The sequence below is a fragment of the Phyllostomus hastatus genome, unplaced genomic scaffold (genome assembly GCF_019186645.2).
Source record: "Phyllostomus hastatus isolate PE091 unplaced genomic scaffold, TTU_PhHast_1.1 phas_scaffold_78, whole genome shotgun sequence".
Lineage (NCBI taxonomy): Eukaryota > Metazoa > Chordata > Mammalia > Chiroptera > Phyllostomidae > Phyllostomus > Phyllostomus hastatus.
This window is the reverse complement of record NW_025334041.1, coordinates 21,646,819-21,665,473: the sequence shown is the minus strand read 5'-3', so window position 1 is coordinate 21,665,473 and position 18,655 is coordinate 21,646,819.

The window sequence follows — 18,655 nt, the reverse complement described above, 5'->3', positions numbered from 1 at the left end:
ATATAGTACATTTTAGGGTGTAAAGTTTATGGAGATTTTTATTCCTTTTGTTTTACATAAACACTATGGTTTCAAAAGAGAGGGTGTTTAATAAATGAGAATGAAAATGGCAACAGTTTCTTTCAGGTAATGGAGTGTCGTTACTGCTTGGAGAGACGTAGGATAGGGCGGCTGTCTTGATTTAACAGTCTTGAGGAAATTATGCTGTCATATCACAGGTTCCTATTTTTGATGCACACAGTTTTGAGGACCTGATTCCTTATTTTCTTGTAGTGACAGGTCGGGGAACACGGAAGGGAAAAAACTCTCCCAGTTTCTTGTAGGGATTCTTCAAGGTCATGAATCTAGACTCACCTCAGACCAGCTCAGGAGTTTGCTTATCCAATGTGAACATTTTAAGATAGAACGTGGAAACATCCCTATTGGTTGTAATCCTCAATCCTCTCCTATTTCTTTGTGTATTTCACTTTCCCCCCAAGTTTACCCACTTGAAAAAGGGATAAGGACCAGTATCCATTGCATGCACTTACTAGAACTCTTAGATAAGTGCTTAGCATATTACCTGGCCCATATTGCTAAAGGAAGGCAGTAAATCATCTCACTCCTGTGAAAGCTGAAGACATTTTTTCTTGACTTGATTTTCAGTGTTTGAAAGTTAGGACTTGTATGAGTAGACCTCACAAAAGGCCCGAGGAGGTATCAGGAAGGTTATAATGCATTCTGCAGTCATCCTTAAAAGTGACTTGATAGATGGTCTGGTCATGTTGCGCAGTGAGGTCTAATTCTTATCCTACAAAGAAAGCTCTAGCCTGTCAAGAAGGAAATAAGGTAAATGGTTTCGTGTGTGTGTGTGGGTGTGTGTGTGTGTGGGTGTTTGGAGTATTTGCATCTGGCATTTGATCAGGGGAAAGCAAAAATACAAAAGCATGTGAAGGAGCAGCAGACAGAAACGCTAAAGCTCTAAATTCTATCTCATAATCTGTAGTCGAAATTAAAAGATTCTGCCTCTTGTTCATTGATGTAGGGTGACACACTGGGATTAAATTGTAAATGACTTAAAACAAAACTTGTTTTCCTACTAGAAGAGTAAGTAAAAGTCTTCTTTTTTACTTTTAAAATTGAAAGATCTTTTGGATTTTGAAGTCACCTAATAGAATAGAAAATTTATGGGCTTCTAAAGCAGGAACAGCTAAGTTTAAATTTAGCTTCTTCCATATTGGTACAGAGTTTAAGTCACTTGCTTTGAACTGAGTGTTCAAGCATAGACAAAGGGAGGAGGGTTCTAATACCTCCCTCAGATGATTCTTTTGAGAATCAGAGTGAATAATATATGAAATACCTAGGACAGTAGTTGGCTTATGACAGGTGTTTGAGATATATTACATTAGTCTTTTTCCCTTTAATAATGGAGTTATCATTGTTAACTAGGGAGACGTTGTAGCTAAAAAGCTGATGAAAGTGAACAAGGAAAGATGTTTCATGTAAAAGGTAATTGAACCAGATATTAGGAGATAGTGATCATTCAAAAAAGCCAATCATTAACACACAAATTAAAAACCAGTTTATTAAACTCTTATTATGTGTCAGATACTATTTAACTTCTTAGATGCATTATCACAAGCCCGTCCTGACAAAGGTCCTACAATATTAGAAATTACCTATGTTCAAAAAATGAGTGACCAAACAGAGCTATAGTAATGGTACTAAGTTCAGGAAGTCCTCTTTTAACGTCATCAATAGGTTCTTGGAAATGGTGACTTTAAGCAAACTGACAGATAATGAAGTCAATTTTACTATAAACTAATTCATATAAACAACAGTGAAGGTCCTATAGCACATTTCTGTTCACAAAAAAAAAATCACTAAACTTTTCTTATTTTTTACTTTAGAGAGAAGGAAAAAGAAGGAGAAAGAAAAGAAGAGAAACATCAATGTAAGAAACATCAATCTCTACTGCCTTCCTTCCATGCTCTAAACAGGGGACAAACTGTGCCCTGTGCCCTGACTTGAATCAAGCTGTGGACATTTCAATTTGCAGGATGACTCCCAAACACCAGAGCCACACCAGGTGGAGCACATCACCAAGCTTTTAAATAAACATCACAAAGTCTTTTAATTTTAAACATAGAAATATGAGCTATGTGTACATTTAGGAAAGATGTATAAAAACAAGTAAGATGATTGTTTTCCAACTGGCTGATTCTAGTACAGGGTCTTAGGTGACTGTAGACTCTCCAGGCAGCTCAGGGCACAGGTGGGACCCACCCCCATAGAACGCTCTTCCATTCATTCCAAGGCCACTCACTCCCACGCCTACTGAATCAGACTGGGACCGTGGAGTCGCGCCAATTCATCTCAGCGCACATCTTTGGGATGTGGGAGGAAACCAGAGTCTCTGGAGAAAACCCACATAGACATGAGAATGTGCAAACTCCACACAGGCAGTGGCCCTGGACCCGGAGTCAATTTATTTCTCATCAATGTTATAAGGACAAAATAAAGGATGTTGAATGAAATGATGTTATTCGAGGACCTGCTGTCTTGCTCTAGCTACATATAGAAAATTTATAAAAGCAGATACGAACCCGTGTACACAAATAAGGAAACAAGTTCTAGCTCATTAAAAATAAAACAAAACAAAAGAAGCCTTAATTACTTTCAATCTAATCTAAAGCCAAAGAGAAACAGGAGAATTTTCCATATTTTGGTGTCAAGGAAATAAGACATTTAAATGACTTTCAAGGAGGTAGATACTCTTTTGAAGTACTGTTTGTTTTTCATAATGACACCTGGCTAGTGATATCTTAAGCTTGTCAGTAGTGCACGTTTTTGAAAGGGTTGTAGAATTTCACAAACTTTATTTCATATGAGTTACCAAAGCAGAGGGGCCAGGGTGTGTCACCAGCATTTTAATTCCAGAGCTACTGCAAATCACCTTTGTGACTTTGGCAACTTAAAACTTTTGAGCCTCTCTTTTGTCAATTGTTAAAATGAGAGTATGGTCTAGATTTTCTGTTAGATCTCTTTTCATTCCAAACACTGTCTCAAGTTCGAAAATAAAACTAACAGAAGACCATTTGAAATGGCTCCTTTTCTGCATAAGGAAACCACTACCATAAAGTGGCAAAATGTTTTCCACTCCTGTGACAAATCCACTGTGTCGTTTTCACAACATGCTAAAGTGAATATGTAAAATTATTCATGAGATACTCTCATAGGAAGTATTCAGTTAAAATTGTAATATTATTCTTTCAAGGGTTGCAGGTTGGTTATGTGTACATTGACTCAAATACATATAAATTTAAACTCTCTTACATTCATATGCTACTGTTAAATTACAGGTATCAATAAAACCCTTTCCAAATTGATCTATATTGCATTTTCACATTCTGCTTTGTTTTGTCACATCAAGTATAGATTTTTTCTATATGAAATGTGTATAGTATTATTTTGTCACTAGTAATAATACATATAAAAGTGTTACATAATCAATTCATGTTGTCTATTTGATTTATTCTTCCACCCCTTGACAGGAGAAAGCTTACACTTGGCATACCCATTTATAAGAAGACTTTTGCTTAAAATTAGAGGACAAGTAGACTGGTCTCTGATTTTGGTTATATGAGGGAAACATTAACAAATGAAACAAACGTGATTTGGAGCTTTCTAGCACTTAGCGGCATACTTCACTTTGAACTCTAAATTATTTATGGCATAAAAGGAGTCACTTGGCAAGTAACAGGAAAAGCATAGAAATCCGATGCAGATTGTGGTATTTGCTAACTTTAACACTTGAGTTACCAAAACCCACACCTGGTGAATATTTATTCTGAATTACTTCCCGAAGAATAGTTACATTCCTGATGGAAACAGGAAATCAGGCCATTAGCAAATGACTAAAAACTCCACGAGGGAAATTAAAATAATCTTTGTTTTGATGTTAAAGCAATTGTAGAAAGCTGCCAGGAATCTGAAAAAAATATATATATATATGTTTCAGAACTGATGGATGTTTGGTAAATAGTCGTATTTCAGTGTAAATTAATATGATGTGTTTGTGAAATGTAACATATTACCACCAGGGCAGTTAATAAACAAATACTGGAAAGTTGGAAATCTATGTGTGTGTATAAATTGTTACATATGTAAGTAAATCACCATATAGGCATATGTATGTATATGTATATACACATATAAATTTGAGAAAACTACTGCCTCAAAAAAAAAATAATACCAAACACTGTTTGTATTACAAACCAAGTTGGAATTATAGAAAATTTGAACTCTTAAATTATCTCTTTCATTTAACACACTTCAATTTCCTTTATGATATGCAAATAGTTATTCTTACTCTTTAAGCATTTTCTTTTAGTATTTCTCAAGAGTTTCTCTTTTCTTTATTTAAATTGGTCTCTACTGAATTGCACTTCAGACACCAGGGGCTTGAATTCCAAGGGTCTGGTCAGTCTCCGTTGGCACAGAAGGAAACGCTTACAGAAGACACTCCCTTATGTGGAACTCAGTAGCGACCCCTTTCACGGACACCCACTCCGTCTGGTTGGTTTGTTATATAACTGACAGGTTTACTTCATCAAAAGGTTGAAGTCACAATACTTTTCCTCAGAATACCCCTTAAGGTTTCATTATGCATACTTTAAAAAAAAATCTAGTATTGGCCCTGGCTGGCATAGCTCAGTGGATTGAGCGCGGGCTGTGAACCAAAGTGTCGCAGGTTAGATTCCCAGTCAGGGTACTTGCCTGGGTTGCAGGCCATGACTCCCAGCAACCGCACATTGATGTTTCTCTCTCTCTCTCTTTCCCTCCCTTCCCTCTCTAGAAATAGATAAATAAAATCTTTTTTTAAAAATCTAGTATTCATTATTTTTATATCTCAGTTCATGGCAAACTCCCTTGAGTTTGCCACATCATTCATTTCAGATTCCAAATGGCAGAGTGGGAAAACGGTCACAAGTAGAGCACAAGTGCAGCTTTACTTCTTTTCTTCTCATCATTGCACATTTATTCTGTTCCTCCTTTGTCTTCTCTCATTTTCTTTTTCTCAGGATTTTGGAACTGGGTCAGGCTGACTGGAAACCTGGTGAGCTTTCTGCCACCTAAGGCTATTTCTCAAAGAAAGTATTTTATAAAAATTTTATCTCTAATTATAAAAAAATCTAGTTATAAAAAATATTCTCTGTAATCATGGATGGTGTTATCAATTTATTGATCTGCCAAACAATAAGATCAGTCTCAGTGGGAAACAAGCATTTCTGGTAAAATGCAACCATTTGTAGTGGGCATTGACAAGGGAAACCCAAAAGAAGATGAGAAACACTGAAGGAAGTCAAGCTTTGCTGAATTGGCAAGCTGACCAAGTCCAGAGCAGTTTACACATACTGGTTCTAAAGGTACTCAATGGGTCAAGTGTATGTGTGTATTTTCTAAGAGAAGCTGAAGGTAAGTAAACTTATCAATTATGGAATGAAGGGGAGATGCTGAGAAGGACAGCAAACCTGCAAAAGTACCTCATATGACTTCTCATAACTTATTTTCTGAGGTTCTTGTTCTCCCTCACTGGTCACAGGTAATAAGAGTAATACAACTGGTGTAAGTGTGGGAGATGACACAGACATCTCAACCCCTTGGGATTTAAAGGGAAAGAGATGAGAGTATAAGAGGATGTTTTCAGGAGGATTACTGGCAGGGAAAGAAATCTGACTCCTAAAATAAAATACCTTTGAGAGAAGGTAGAGTTCAAGCTGGTGTTTCAACTGAAGACATAGATCTGAGCAGTAATGAAGGGAAGTTTGTGAGCACAACGTTCGCCTGAAGGAGGAAGCCGATCCCAAACACAGCAATGGTGTTATGTTTTGCAGGGAAAATGGCCAAGCATGGTGCATGAAGAAAGAGAAATGTAACTTTAGAACCTATGCTTGGGGTGTGGTTACTCCTATAATACCCTCAAGAGTCTGAACCAGCATCAGCATCACCACCAGCTTGTTGACAACTTTCAATGATGTAACCTTGTGGCTGCAGTGACAATGGCACAACCGCATGTGTCAGGGTTAATTTTGGTGCCAGGTGGGTACTGGAAATATCAGGGAGAACACTTTATAAAGTATATGGTTTTCTAACCAATATGTTGTACACCTGACACCAATACAAAATATTGAGTATAAACTGTAATTGACAAATTTTAAAAAAGCATTATATACTCCAAGAAACAAAGAAAAAAAAAGATTAATTTTGGTCTTTCTCTGCACCCTCCTCCCATGCCCCTTCTTCTTATACTACAGGGTCCTGGTGATTGATACCTGCATCAGAAGATATCAATTGGTTTCTGTGCCAAGAGAAAGTGTGAAATAATGAGCAATCAATTGTAAAAATAAATATGGGATTATATTTGATTCCTGAGTTGATGGAGAAAGTCAAAGATTAAACATACCCATTTTCTTCTCCATCCGCCATAAGACTTTGGTAATACACTGAGAGCTTGTGGTCCAGACGCCATTGGCAGAAGAAAAATAGAGACTGAGTGACTGTTGAAAGCACAGGCAATGATGTAACAGAGAAGGCATTTTATTTGCACACAAACCAAAGGCTGAAGAAAAGCCTTGTGGATGGCTTTTTACCTTCATTTAAAATCCATGTGAAGTTGGTAGAGAAAAGCTAGACACGAGTGAGCATATTCGAAATATATATGAGATGTTTTACTCTTTTAAGTGAACTAAGGAGCTCTGTATTATTGGTAAAAATTGCTTCAAATCAGTTTTTAAATAAGTATGCCTGTTTTTTTAAAATTAAAATAAAAATAAAAAAGTATGATCTTCTCCACCTCAAATCAAATTGTATTACAACCTTAGGCACCTTTTTCAGACCCTACTGCAGCCAGATGATGTTATATCTGGCTATAGTATTTCTGAACCAAGGTTTCTAAGCCCTTGAAGGAATCTGGGACCTAAAATTTTAAAATAACAAATAATATCTCAGTATATAATATAAGTGTGTTCATGATTAGGTTTTTCATCGTTATGTTTAGTTATTTCGATTTTAAATTTCAATTACCTATGTGACTTGGGGTTTTGCATTTTATCCAACATGTGAATTAAAATTCTGAAAAACTTGCCAACTCCTGTCACCACCACTCCTCAATTATCCCCATTATCATCAGGCATTGTTTCTGCAGGAGAAGCAAAGTAATTTTAATATTTGCCTAATAAAACACAATTATGCAAATCGCCTCTAAAATAAAACAATGTTCTCTAAAACCAAATATTTTGGAAATAACTATTCTATCATGCACATACTTTTTATTAGATAATTCAGATTTGATGATAATTATTTTATTTTAAAAGTCTCATAGAATTTTTTTCCAGTCTGAACTATTACAGAGTATACATGTTCTGGAGTATGTGGGTATTCTATTTCTTGTTGACTGTGATAGTGTAGCCAAAGAACTTAAGGTACACAGACACAACTCTAAAACATATATTTAATGAGTAGTTCTGTAAGCTCTAAATATTTTTTATTTAAAGTGTTACTGGGACTAATTTAGAGAAATTAAAAATATGATAGAAATAAGTAATACAAAAAGTAAGACAAAAAGTAAGACAAATAAATACAAATAAGTAAGACAAAAATAAGTAATACTTTTGTCCAGATAAAGATACCAGACAATGAGGATCATATTCAGATATTTGAAATACGTGTTCCCAACACTTAGAAAAGGAATGCATAATTTAAAAATTAAAATGAGATAATATGTTTACACTTTCATATTTGAAAAAGTCAAATTTAGAATAGCTCTAAAATGAAAGAGAAATCCCAGTAATTTAAAAGTAGTTACAAAAATTGGAGGTTATTATGCTTTTCAAAAAACATATGAACTAGAAACCGATGGAACATTGAGTTCTAGGGAGTATCGTTATTGTTTTCTATTTTCAAATTTTATTGGCCCTTTTCTGCTTGGGACGGGGTGGTCTAGTTTAGGAACGCTTATAAACCAGGAGGGTAATGATAATCAACTTAAGATAAAAGACCTAATAATTCACAAATTTCACTTTTCTTAAATGTTAATATTATGTGTTTGGCAGCAAATATAGAAGTTATTTGAAATCAAAGGATCATTTAGAAACCTTAATTTATGCATTTATTAAGCAAGAAGACAGTTTGCCTAGGGGTCACCACCAGTCCTTTGCATGAATAAAAGGGAACTTCTATTTTGCCTATGTGTTTTCTTGCATTATATATATATATATATACACACACACACACACACACACACACACACTATATATAAACAATATGTGTATATTGTTTATATATTTAAATAATTCAATGAGCATTTTCCTATAATATTTTAAATTCCTTTCTATAATATAGATTTTAAAACCTTGAAATTATTATGGGCTATATATGACTCTTCTAAATTTCAGTGGAGTTTATTTTGCCAAATTGTGTATGATGTGTGAATAAATGAGTCATACAAAAATTGTGTTTTTCTCTAAAACATGTCTAAAAGATAGAATATACATACTGAGAACAAGAAGAAAACATATCTATAATATAACATCTTTAAAAGAAATGTCAGATGTTTAGAACTACATATGTTAAGGTGATTTAAAATATCCAACTAATTCTTCATGGATGCGAAGAGTACTACTCACAGCACATAATTACTGGAGAGTACAGAAAAAGTTACAAATATGTATGAGTATTTTGAAAACACTTTTTAGCCCATCTGCAGAACTTTATAGATGCTAACGGCTTTAACTCATATTTTAACCCTTATTCCTTGCACCAAACATTATAAGTCACACCTTGTTTAATGACCAGAGAAAATGAAACAAGCTTTGAATGAACTCATTCTCCACCAAACAATGAGATATGAAAATCTGCATATTTTCTAAGATTGCAAGGATATTATAGGGTTAAGAAAGTATGAGGACAGTGGCCTTGGAATTACTAGAAGAGCTCTGAATTGTTCTGGAGCCTTCAAGGTCAGTATTATTCAGCACCTTTCTCTATGATGGTGGTTAAGGTCCACACATCACTACCACACAGCTAACTCAATGCTGTGGTTTTGATAAGATGTTGTTGATGTGTATTTCTATTATTCTTGTCCTTTCTTCCCTCACCCAAAATAACTCATTTTAATGCAGGAAAGTAAAGACATTATCATGAAAATCTTGAAGCCATTCACATTTATATAAAAAACAAATAATGTACCTTATTCAGTATTTAGTCATTTTGCAGTATGTATATTAGTAAGATATTTGCATTTTAGAAAATTTTCTTACATCATGTGGTAGGATCAATTGAAAGCAGAACAAACAGAGCAGATAGGTTATTATTGAAAAAGTGCAAATGAGAGATAAAAACCAAAAATTAGACAATAGCAGTAGGGGTAGGAGAAGATGAACAAAAATATATGAAATAAATTGAATAGAAAAGACTTGGTAACTGATTAGCTATAAAAGACTGGGTCATGCTTCCTCACATGAAAAGCATGTAACATACACAAGAGCAGGTTGTCATGTGAGAATTGGGTATGTCTAGTTTCAGGCATGTTGAAATTGTGTTGCCAGTGGAGCATCCACACGGATACCAGTAGGCAGTCAGACAAGTCTGCAGCTTAGAAATGAGATTCAGGCTACTGGTAAATATTCCAAGTGTGGAGCAGTGCTTTCCCTAAAGCATCTTCCAATTTTCTGATCGCTTAAACCTGGGAGCATGGGCAAATATTTTGTGACCTATTGCAAACCTGAAGTTTCACTTTAATAGTACACACACACACACACATTTGTTATTTGTTGTTGGCTTACACATGAATTTTTTCCAAACTCTTAGGTAAATGTGGCGATCCAAGAAGATACTGTTACCCCACTTTAGGAGGCATACATGAAGGGGTAGTGGAAAGTATTTTGCAGAGAGTTAAGCCTATATCCAATCCCTACTATTTAGCTCTGTGACCATGAGATTATTCTCAGCTGCAATAATAAGAAAGCCCATCAACATATAATATAAATAAATCACCTACCACATTGACCTTTTATTCATTTCCTTTCAGTACATGGTAGTAAAAGTTTAGAGTAAAAGTAAGAGTCAATGAAATTTGATAAAGCAAATTAAGTAGAATAAATGGAGAGCAGAGAATGAAAACAAAAGTGCCAAACTTAATACTATAATATGAAAGTGATTACTTCTGCTATAAAAAGACTTGCTTGTAAGTTTCCCAAGTATAGAATAGCCTCATGAAAGTTTTTAATTTAACTTTTAGGCACTATTGCTACTTTTAATGGCTTACAGAGATGGTACAATGGTTATATCAACTAGAATATTATAACCCACATGAAGACAATGGACTTTGTTTTATTCACTGATGTTTCCTGACCCCATAGGCATCAAATAACATGCACTAAATTTATGAATCAATAAGAGATAAGCAACATTTTTTTCTCATCAGTGTTTTGGTACATTTACTCTCAGTTGAAACAATTCACATTAACTGCTACTTCTTACCAGAGAAATTGAGGCTGATAAGGCAATAGTGAGTCTTATCATTATCAGATAAATAGTCCTTCTGACTACAGAATTGACACTTTACAGAGAGAAAAAGTTTCTACGTGAAAGATGGTAAGAAATTAAGAGCCCACAAGCTAAAATTTACAGAAGAGTTTTTGCTTATTTGTTTGTTAGATAACATTTTAAAATTAAAAGACTTTATACAAAAATCTTAGTTTGCCAGTTGTCTTGAAAACTGGAAGAAATGTCAATGTCAGTAACTTTCTCATTTAGCAACAATTTGTTTGCCCTGGGTGGTCACAGACCCCTATAAACCAGGTAGGTGTGAGTTTGTTAGTTGCCACATAGTTCTCACCATCCTCTATGCCCACTTATAAGATTTATCCAGTGGGCTTCTCTCCTAGTGTTACCCTTATTAAAAAACAACATCTTGACCCAGCAATTCCATTGCTGGAATTATACCCTAAGTATCCTGAAACACTAATTCAAAAGAACCTATGAGCCCCAATGTTCATAGCAGCACAATTTATAATAATCAAGAGCTAGAAGCAACCTAGATGCCCATCAGTAAATGAGTGGATGAAAAAATTGTGGTACATTTACACAATGGAATACTATGCAGCAGAAAGAAAGAAGGAGCTCCTACCCTTTCCTACAGCATGGATGGAACTGGAGAGCATTATGCTAAATGAAATAAGCCAGGCAATGAAAGCAAAAAACATATGATCTCATCTATAAGTGGAACCTAATCAACAAAACACACGAATAAGAAAGATAGAACCAGAGACATTGAAATAAAGAGCAATCTGACAGTAACCAGAGGGGAGGGGATAACAAGGCAAAGAAGTGAAAGGGTCATCAAGGAACAGGTATAAAGGACCCATGGACAAAGACAAAGGGGGTAGGATTGAGGGTGGGAGGTGGGGGAAGTGGTGGTGGGAAAATGGAGACAAGTATACTTGAACAACAATAAAAAATTAAAAAATAACAAAAAAAACACATCAAAAACTATTGTTAAAAAATAGTCAATGGTACCATAAGGAAGACTTTATTCAGGGGGAGACAACTGTGATAGGGTACAGGGACCAGTGCAGGGGAACTTTGCAGCGTGGAAGAAAGATTGGGGTCAACTCAGCTAAAGAGCAAGATGGGGGGTTAGTGGGTGGAAAATTACAGAGAGGATTCTTGCTGAAGACAGGTGGGGCTAATCAGACAGCACCTGGGAGGTGGTGGCAGAGGAGAAGCCTGATTAGATATTGAGGGTGATCAGATAGTCAGGGTGGGGGATGCTGTAAATTGATTCAGCAGGATTCTTGCTAATGTTGAACCAGGCAGAGAGAAACATGGAAGACTACATGTTGAGGCCCAGTTGAAAAACAGTTCAGAGGAGCCTGAGTAGAGTTTAGTCAAAGAGAGAATCTTTATCAACAAACTATACCAAACAGACCACTGAACTGATTGATTAATTCCCCCCGTGTGTGAAAGACAACAGAGTCTCTGGTAGCTACCTGAAACTCGGTTACAACAGCGAACAATAGGAAAAGGACTCAAGTTATAGACATGCTAAGTTTTCATCTGACTTGCAACCTTCCTTGGACAGAAGAAATTGTGAGCTATAAACAAGATAAGAGGCACAGAAAGTCTTTACACTGTAAAGTATCCCCAAAGTACTTTGGTTTTCCCTTCCAAACACCTAGTCAGTTAAACATAAACCAGCTTAAATTCATTAGCATTTGCCAAGCACTCTGTAGTTCAAGAGCTTCCAATTGGGACAGCAACCCAAAGACCAACGCAGCGCTCAGAGGCAGCGGGTGGGGCGGCTTCCTTGCCCGGCTCCGTTCAGCTATTGCTCCAGCTGCCGCTGAACTTGTAAAGCGAATGTGCAGAAAAATTTGGTTAAACAAAATTAACTTAAAAGAAGTACTCAAAACCTCTCACGTACAGTCATCTTTTATTATTTTCTTATCCCTACAGACGAAAGTAGAAAGCGTCTGGAGAAAGGGAAACAAACATTATTTTGCAGACTTCCAAATAACTAAAACCAGGATTAAATATATCACCTGAAAAAAAATGACTGAGATCTCTGTCTTCCATAAAATAGGTTTTTTATCACAACAGATGTTTTTCTTTTTCTTTTCATTTTTTTCCTTCTTAAAGCGGTATCAATCAAAATCTAATGAACTAGGAAGTAACAGCTCTCTCCCTCTTTCTCCCCCACCCTGCTTCTTCCCCTCATCAATTTATCAACATCAGGGTCCAAAGTGAGAATATGTATACTGGATTCGAGCAAACTAAATGCATTTTAATGAAGATTAAGCAATTCAGATGCGCTGAGGTTTAAGCAAGAGTACTTTTACTCTATTTTAATAGGCATCAGAGTGTAACCACAGCGCTGAATGCGGATGGATATTCTGCCTTCCTATCTACCTAGTTTCCTATTGTTGCCATAACAAATTACTACCCATTTCGTGGCTTAAAACAATAGAAATGTCTCATAGTGCCATGGGTCATAAATCCAAAATGGGTTTCACTGGGCTAAAACCAAAATCTCGCGTTCCTGCTGGGGACAATGTGTTCTCTCACCTTTTGCAGCATCTAGAGGCCCCGCATCCTGTGGCTCTGGTCTCCCCTCAGCCATCTTCAAAGGCAGCGGTGCAGCATTTTCAAATCTCTCTTCGACTCTGACCAACCCTTCTGCCTCCCTCTTCCACATTCAAAGATCCTTGAGGTTACATTGGGCCCACCTGGATAACCCAGGATATTCTCTCTACTTTATAGTTGTTTGCTTAGCATCCTTAATCTATCTGCAACCTTAATTCCCCATTGCCATGTAACATAACATAGTCACAGGTACCAAAGTTTAGCGTGGACAGCTTTTGGGGGCCATCATTCTACATTCCTGAGAGAGTAGAAGACAGCTGACCACTACCCCCACACCCTCTGGACACACAGACACTGCACTGGCCCAACAATAGCCTTGAGTTAAGTTTCAGATAACATCTCTGTGTCTCAATTTTGTAATGAGTGAATTGGGGTGGTGTTGATAATTATAGAACTCAAGTGAATTCGTTTACCTATAGAATTGTGCATGAAACAGAGAAAGCACTATACAAGCAGTGATTTCTACTTTTATTCATAAATTAACATTGTTCATGACTGTGGTGGGTAAGGTTTTGCTGGGTTTTAACAAACTTGTTTACTGGGATGGAGTGGTCTTTCACAGGGAGGGAAAAGTAGGCTGTACCTCTAATTCCATATTGTCCACGGGCCTCCTCTGCATCACTTGTTGCCGGTGCTTATAGCATCTGTGCTTACACCACAGGAAACCAGCTATGGAATGCCTCTCATTGTTACCCACACACCTGTTTTTCCAGCCAGCCTGTCCCCTTCTTTCTTAGAGCTCAAGACCCATGAAGTCCATAGATTCTGCAGTTTTGACCCTGAGAAAGCAACTCTGGGGGAATGTTTGCTGGCAGGGTGAGGTCTGCTGACTCCTCTGTTGGTGCTTGGCCAGAGGCAAGGAGCATGGGTGCCAGTGTGATAGCCATGGAGGTGTAATAGGCTGGTAGACACTAGCTCTACTCCCTGTGGCTCTCCTCCAGCATCTGCCAGACCTGGATGGTAGAGCAGGAACAAGGAGAACCCTCTGGAGGCCCTGAGCCTCAGTGGCTGGGGGAGGGGGGGACAGTCAAAGGTGCTTATTACAAGTGGCTTTAGCCATGAGCACCAATCAACTCTCATAGGTTCTGAGGTTTTCTGAAGAGAGATGGGTAAGAATGGATGCCAGAGGTGATGTGTACATTCAGTGTGGAATTTGAGTGTTGACAGTGAAATGTGGATAACATTGATTTGAGTTTGAAGTGTGGTTGGTGGAGTGGAGGGAGAAGCACAGAAAAGAATATAATAAAAAAGTTAATGGGTACATTCTTTTTTATGGCCAAGTAATATTCTAGCGTGTGTGTGTGTGTGTGTGTGTGTGTGTACCACCACTTTTAAAAAAATCATTTGTGATAGCATGGATGGACGTAGAAGGTTTTATGCTCAGTGAAATAAGTTAGAAAGGGAAACACAAATACCACATGACTTCACTTACATGTGAAATCTAAAGAACAAAATAAATGAACAAACAGAATGGAAACAGACTTATAGATTCAGAGAGCAGACTTGTAGTTGTCAGAAGAGAGGAGAATTGAGGGACTGGGTGAAAGAGGTGAACAGATTAAGAAGTACGCATTGGCAGTTACAAAACAGTCACAGAGATGTAAAGTACGGAATAGAGAATATAGCCAATAATATCATGAACAGTGCTAGGTAGGTACTGAAAATATCAGGAGGAACACTGTTATGCATATGATTGCCTAACCACTCTGCTGTATAACTGAAGCCAGCACTAAATTATATGAAAAATAAGTTTATTTTTGTAATTAAAAATTTTTTCAAAAAGAAGTTGATGAAATTTCAAGAGCTATGCCTTTGGACAGCCAAGGATTCAGGTGATATGTCTCTTTATATTACTTTGCTCCTTGGAGTTGTCCAGTATAAGCTTCTCTGGTGGTGTTATAATGTTTGCTCACATTTGCAGTTTGGAGGAGGTTATTCTGGCACATCTGCAAATTTCCAGATAAATTTATGAGAGAATTAGGTTGGAAGATGTGTGACACTATGAAAATAACCTGGACATACACCAACCCAGTATTTTGAACCTGAAGTTGACAACTATTTTTCTAATAGGTAAAGCAACCATTTGTCAACATTTTTGCAGAGCAGAGTAAAGTCTGCTACACCATGGATGTTTTGTCCTTTATTAACATGTATGTGTGTGCCGGACACTGCTCTAAATTCTTTAATTCTTTCGATACACATTCTGATTTTACAGTTGAGAAACTGAGGCACAGAGACCTTGAATAACTTGCCTGAGATTTCACAGCAAGTAGGTGGCCAATCCAATAGTTGGACTCAAGGTCCAGTCTCAGAGCCTTCATACTTCAGCATGTCTACACACTGGTATTCCCTAGGAAGCTGGACATGCATTAGGAGCTTAACAATGGGGTCGTTTTCAATATTGTGACCACCCCTTTAACATTGTAGCACAATATTAAAATAACACTTGTGGGGCTGTGCAGTGTTTAAATTTTCTACCCCTTTCAAATCTTTGAAGTGCAAGAAAGAAACAGAAGTGTTCTTTGTGACTACTGGGTACCACTTGAAGCTGTGGGATCTTGAAAATGGGGTACAGCAGGAAAACATGCAGACATACAACCCGAGCGGTCCTTTCTTAGCACAAATATATTTTCTAATTTTTCAACAACGTGCTATGAACTCTCTGAAACATGAATATTATTAACAAAATTTTAATCAGTGATTTTTTTTTTCCTGAGATCAACTGACTTCAGGAATGGATGTTGGATGGGAGAATTGAGTAAGAGACAGACTTTTGTGTGCATTACTGAGTCCATTTGTAAGATGTTAGACTATTATATTTTTATACTGGGGAGTTTTTACTACTCTATTTCAAATTTTAAAATGTATTATTTTATACGTAAATTTTGATACCTAATTTTTTCTATATTTTGCGTCACCATGTTTAGTTCGAATTCCCTATCACTTTAGTGTCCTGTGAACTTTAGAGTTTATAAAGTTACTTCTGTTATTTAAAAATGACATCAAAAACTCCCTGAAAATGTACCATGGCCAGATATTGCTTTGAGGCTTTATACGTAAAATACCTGGGACATGAATGTTTCTCAGGTATTTCTTCCAGAATGGGAAACTAATTCTCACTTAATTCTAATTTTGGTGTTTGCTTTTATTGTTTCTCCCACCTTCCCGGATTACCTACATTTTTTACCTTTCCCCTGTTTCTCTTTTTTTTTTTTCTCTTCTCTTGCTCCTTCTTTTCCTAATAATTTTGAGAGCCACCACCACCCAAACGCCTAGTTTATAAATACTCTAACCTTTGTATGAAATGAGGCAATGAAGCATTGGGACTTGATTTCTATCCACGTGCCTTCACTCACCTTCTCTTATTCAGGGGATCCTTCATTCTACCTCTCCACACAAAATTCTCGCTACCCGGAAAGGCCATTTGCAGATTTATCTTTCCTAGACGCATTTACGAATTCCTCCCACCAAATCATTTTCGCTCATTTCAATATGTACCACATTTCGCTTACCTTGGTTCTTACCTTACTCCATCATGTGATAAAGCCATTCATTTACTTCACTCTTCTAATACAGAAAAAGACTTTTAGAGATAGGTCATTTTAAAAAAGCCTTTGATTGCTGGAGCCCCCTGGTAAAACATCTTTGTACCAAGTTAGTGCCCATGAGATAATTATTGAAGTCTGTTACACAAAGTAGAATTAGAAATCAGTTTCATTTAGAAAATTTTACATGGGTACTCACACAATCCCTGCCCTAGTCTTTCAGTTCCCACAATTCTATCATCCGGTTTACTGTTTTCTTAGAATCTCTGAAATTGCGGAATAATGTTCACAGCAGCAATGTGGGGCCAAAGCAGAACAAAGAAGAATGATCGGGCCCTTCACAACGCAGAAGTCAGTGCTCAAACACTCAGACTTCTCACTTCCAACAAAAGGCAGGGTGCTGGCCTGGTACTCCCAGTGGGTATTCACTGGAGTAGATTTCCTTTCAACTGCTTGAAGAGTTCATTTATGAACAAAACCTAGCCACAGTGGCAGTAAGGAATGACACTGATCAGAGCGGTTAACAGTTTTATTTAAAAAAAACAGAATACTATGTATATATATATATATAAATATATATAACACTTTCTGGGAAAATAAGATACTATAATGAAGTGAATACCATGTTTTTAAACACAAGGAGGGTGTATAGAACCCTACCAATGTGAGTTTATCCAAACTTTAAACAGAATGCAATTTAATTGTGAGATTTAAGGAGTGATTTCTGCCTTTCAAAGAATAAAAGCTCTTTTGTAGGTTTCTGTTTGTTTTGTTTATTTACATTTTACATCCTCAACATATATTATGAGGGCTCAATCATTTTAAATATCAGGATACATGTAGGGTATTCGAATAATTATTTGTGGTTATATGTGCCATGAAAAGTACATTTTCCTTTTTGTAACCAATAAATAGCAAAATAGCAAACTAATTTTGACACAAAAATCAATGGAGCCATTTAAAAGTTTTGTCTCATTCAAGTAGAATATAATCTGAGATTTAAAACAGATTCTTTCTTGAAAACTGCAATTGTTTTCCATCACCATAAAACTAGGTGAAGAAAATAAATAAAATGCAGAACTATATACGTGATTCATTAATTCTCATTGGATTTTAATTTCTGCCTAGTGTGTGGCTCCCTCTGCTGGGTCTGTCTGTGTGAGTGGATAAAACAACTATGGGACATTTACACAATGGAATACCATTCAGCTGTAAAAAAGGAGAAAATTTTACCCTTTGCAATAGCATGGATGACCCTGGAGAACATTATGCGAAGTGAAAATAAGCCAGTCAGGGAAAGACAAATACCATACGATTTCACACATATGTGGAATCCAATGAACAAACTAACAAGGAAAATGCGGACAGACTCATAGATGGAGAGAAGGATGACGGCTAAGTGGAGAAGGATGACAGACAGTTTAGGTGGTGGAGGGATTGAGCAAAAAGGAAAAGAGACTCATGGACATGGACAACAGTGTGGTAATTGCTGGGGGAGGGAGTATAGGGGGACTAAGTGGTAATGGAAAAAATGCAATAAAAATTAAATTAAAAAATAAATTTCTGTGACTACCCTAAACATTTGAGCCATTCACTTTATACTGGTTATAGTCACATAACCTGTTTAAAATTTTTTAAAAAATTTAAATGTTAATTTTTTCTCTTCTTACCACATGCCTTCATCCTCCATAATAAGCTGACATGCACTTTTTGAATCAAATGCATGTGGTTTATACATCTAAGTGGAAAAATACATCCTTTAAAATTCCTGGTTCTACATAAATACATCATTCCTATTAGAAGGATGAACTCCAGGTTTATTTTGGAATCTCTCTGTTTATCAACTAAGTGTATAACAATGCTTAGCAAAGAACATATCTCTTTTTCCCTTTCTCTTTGACCTTTGTACACTCAGTGATAATTTT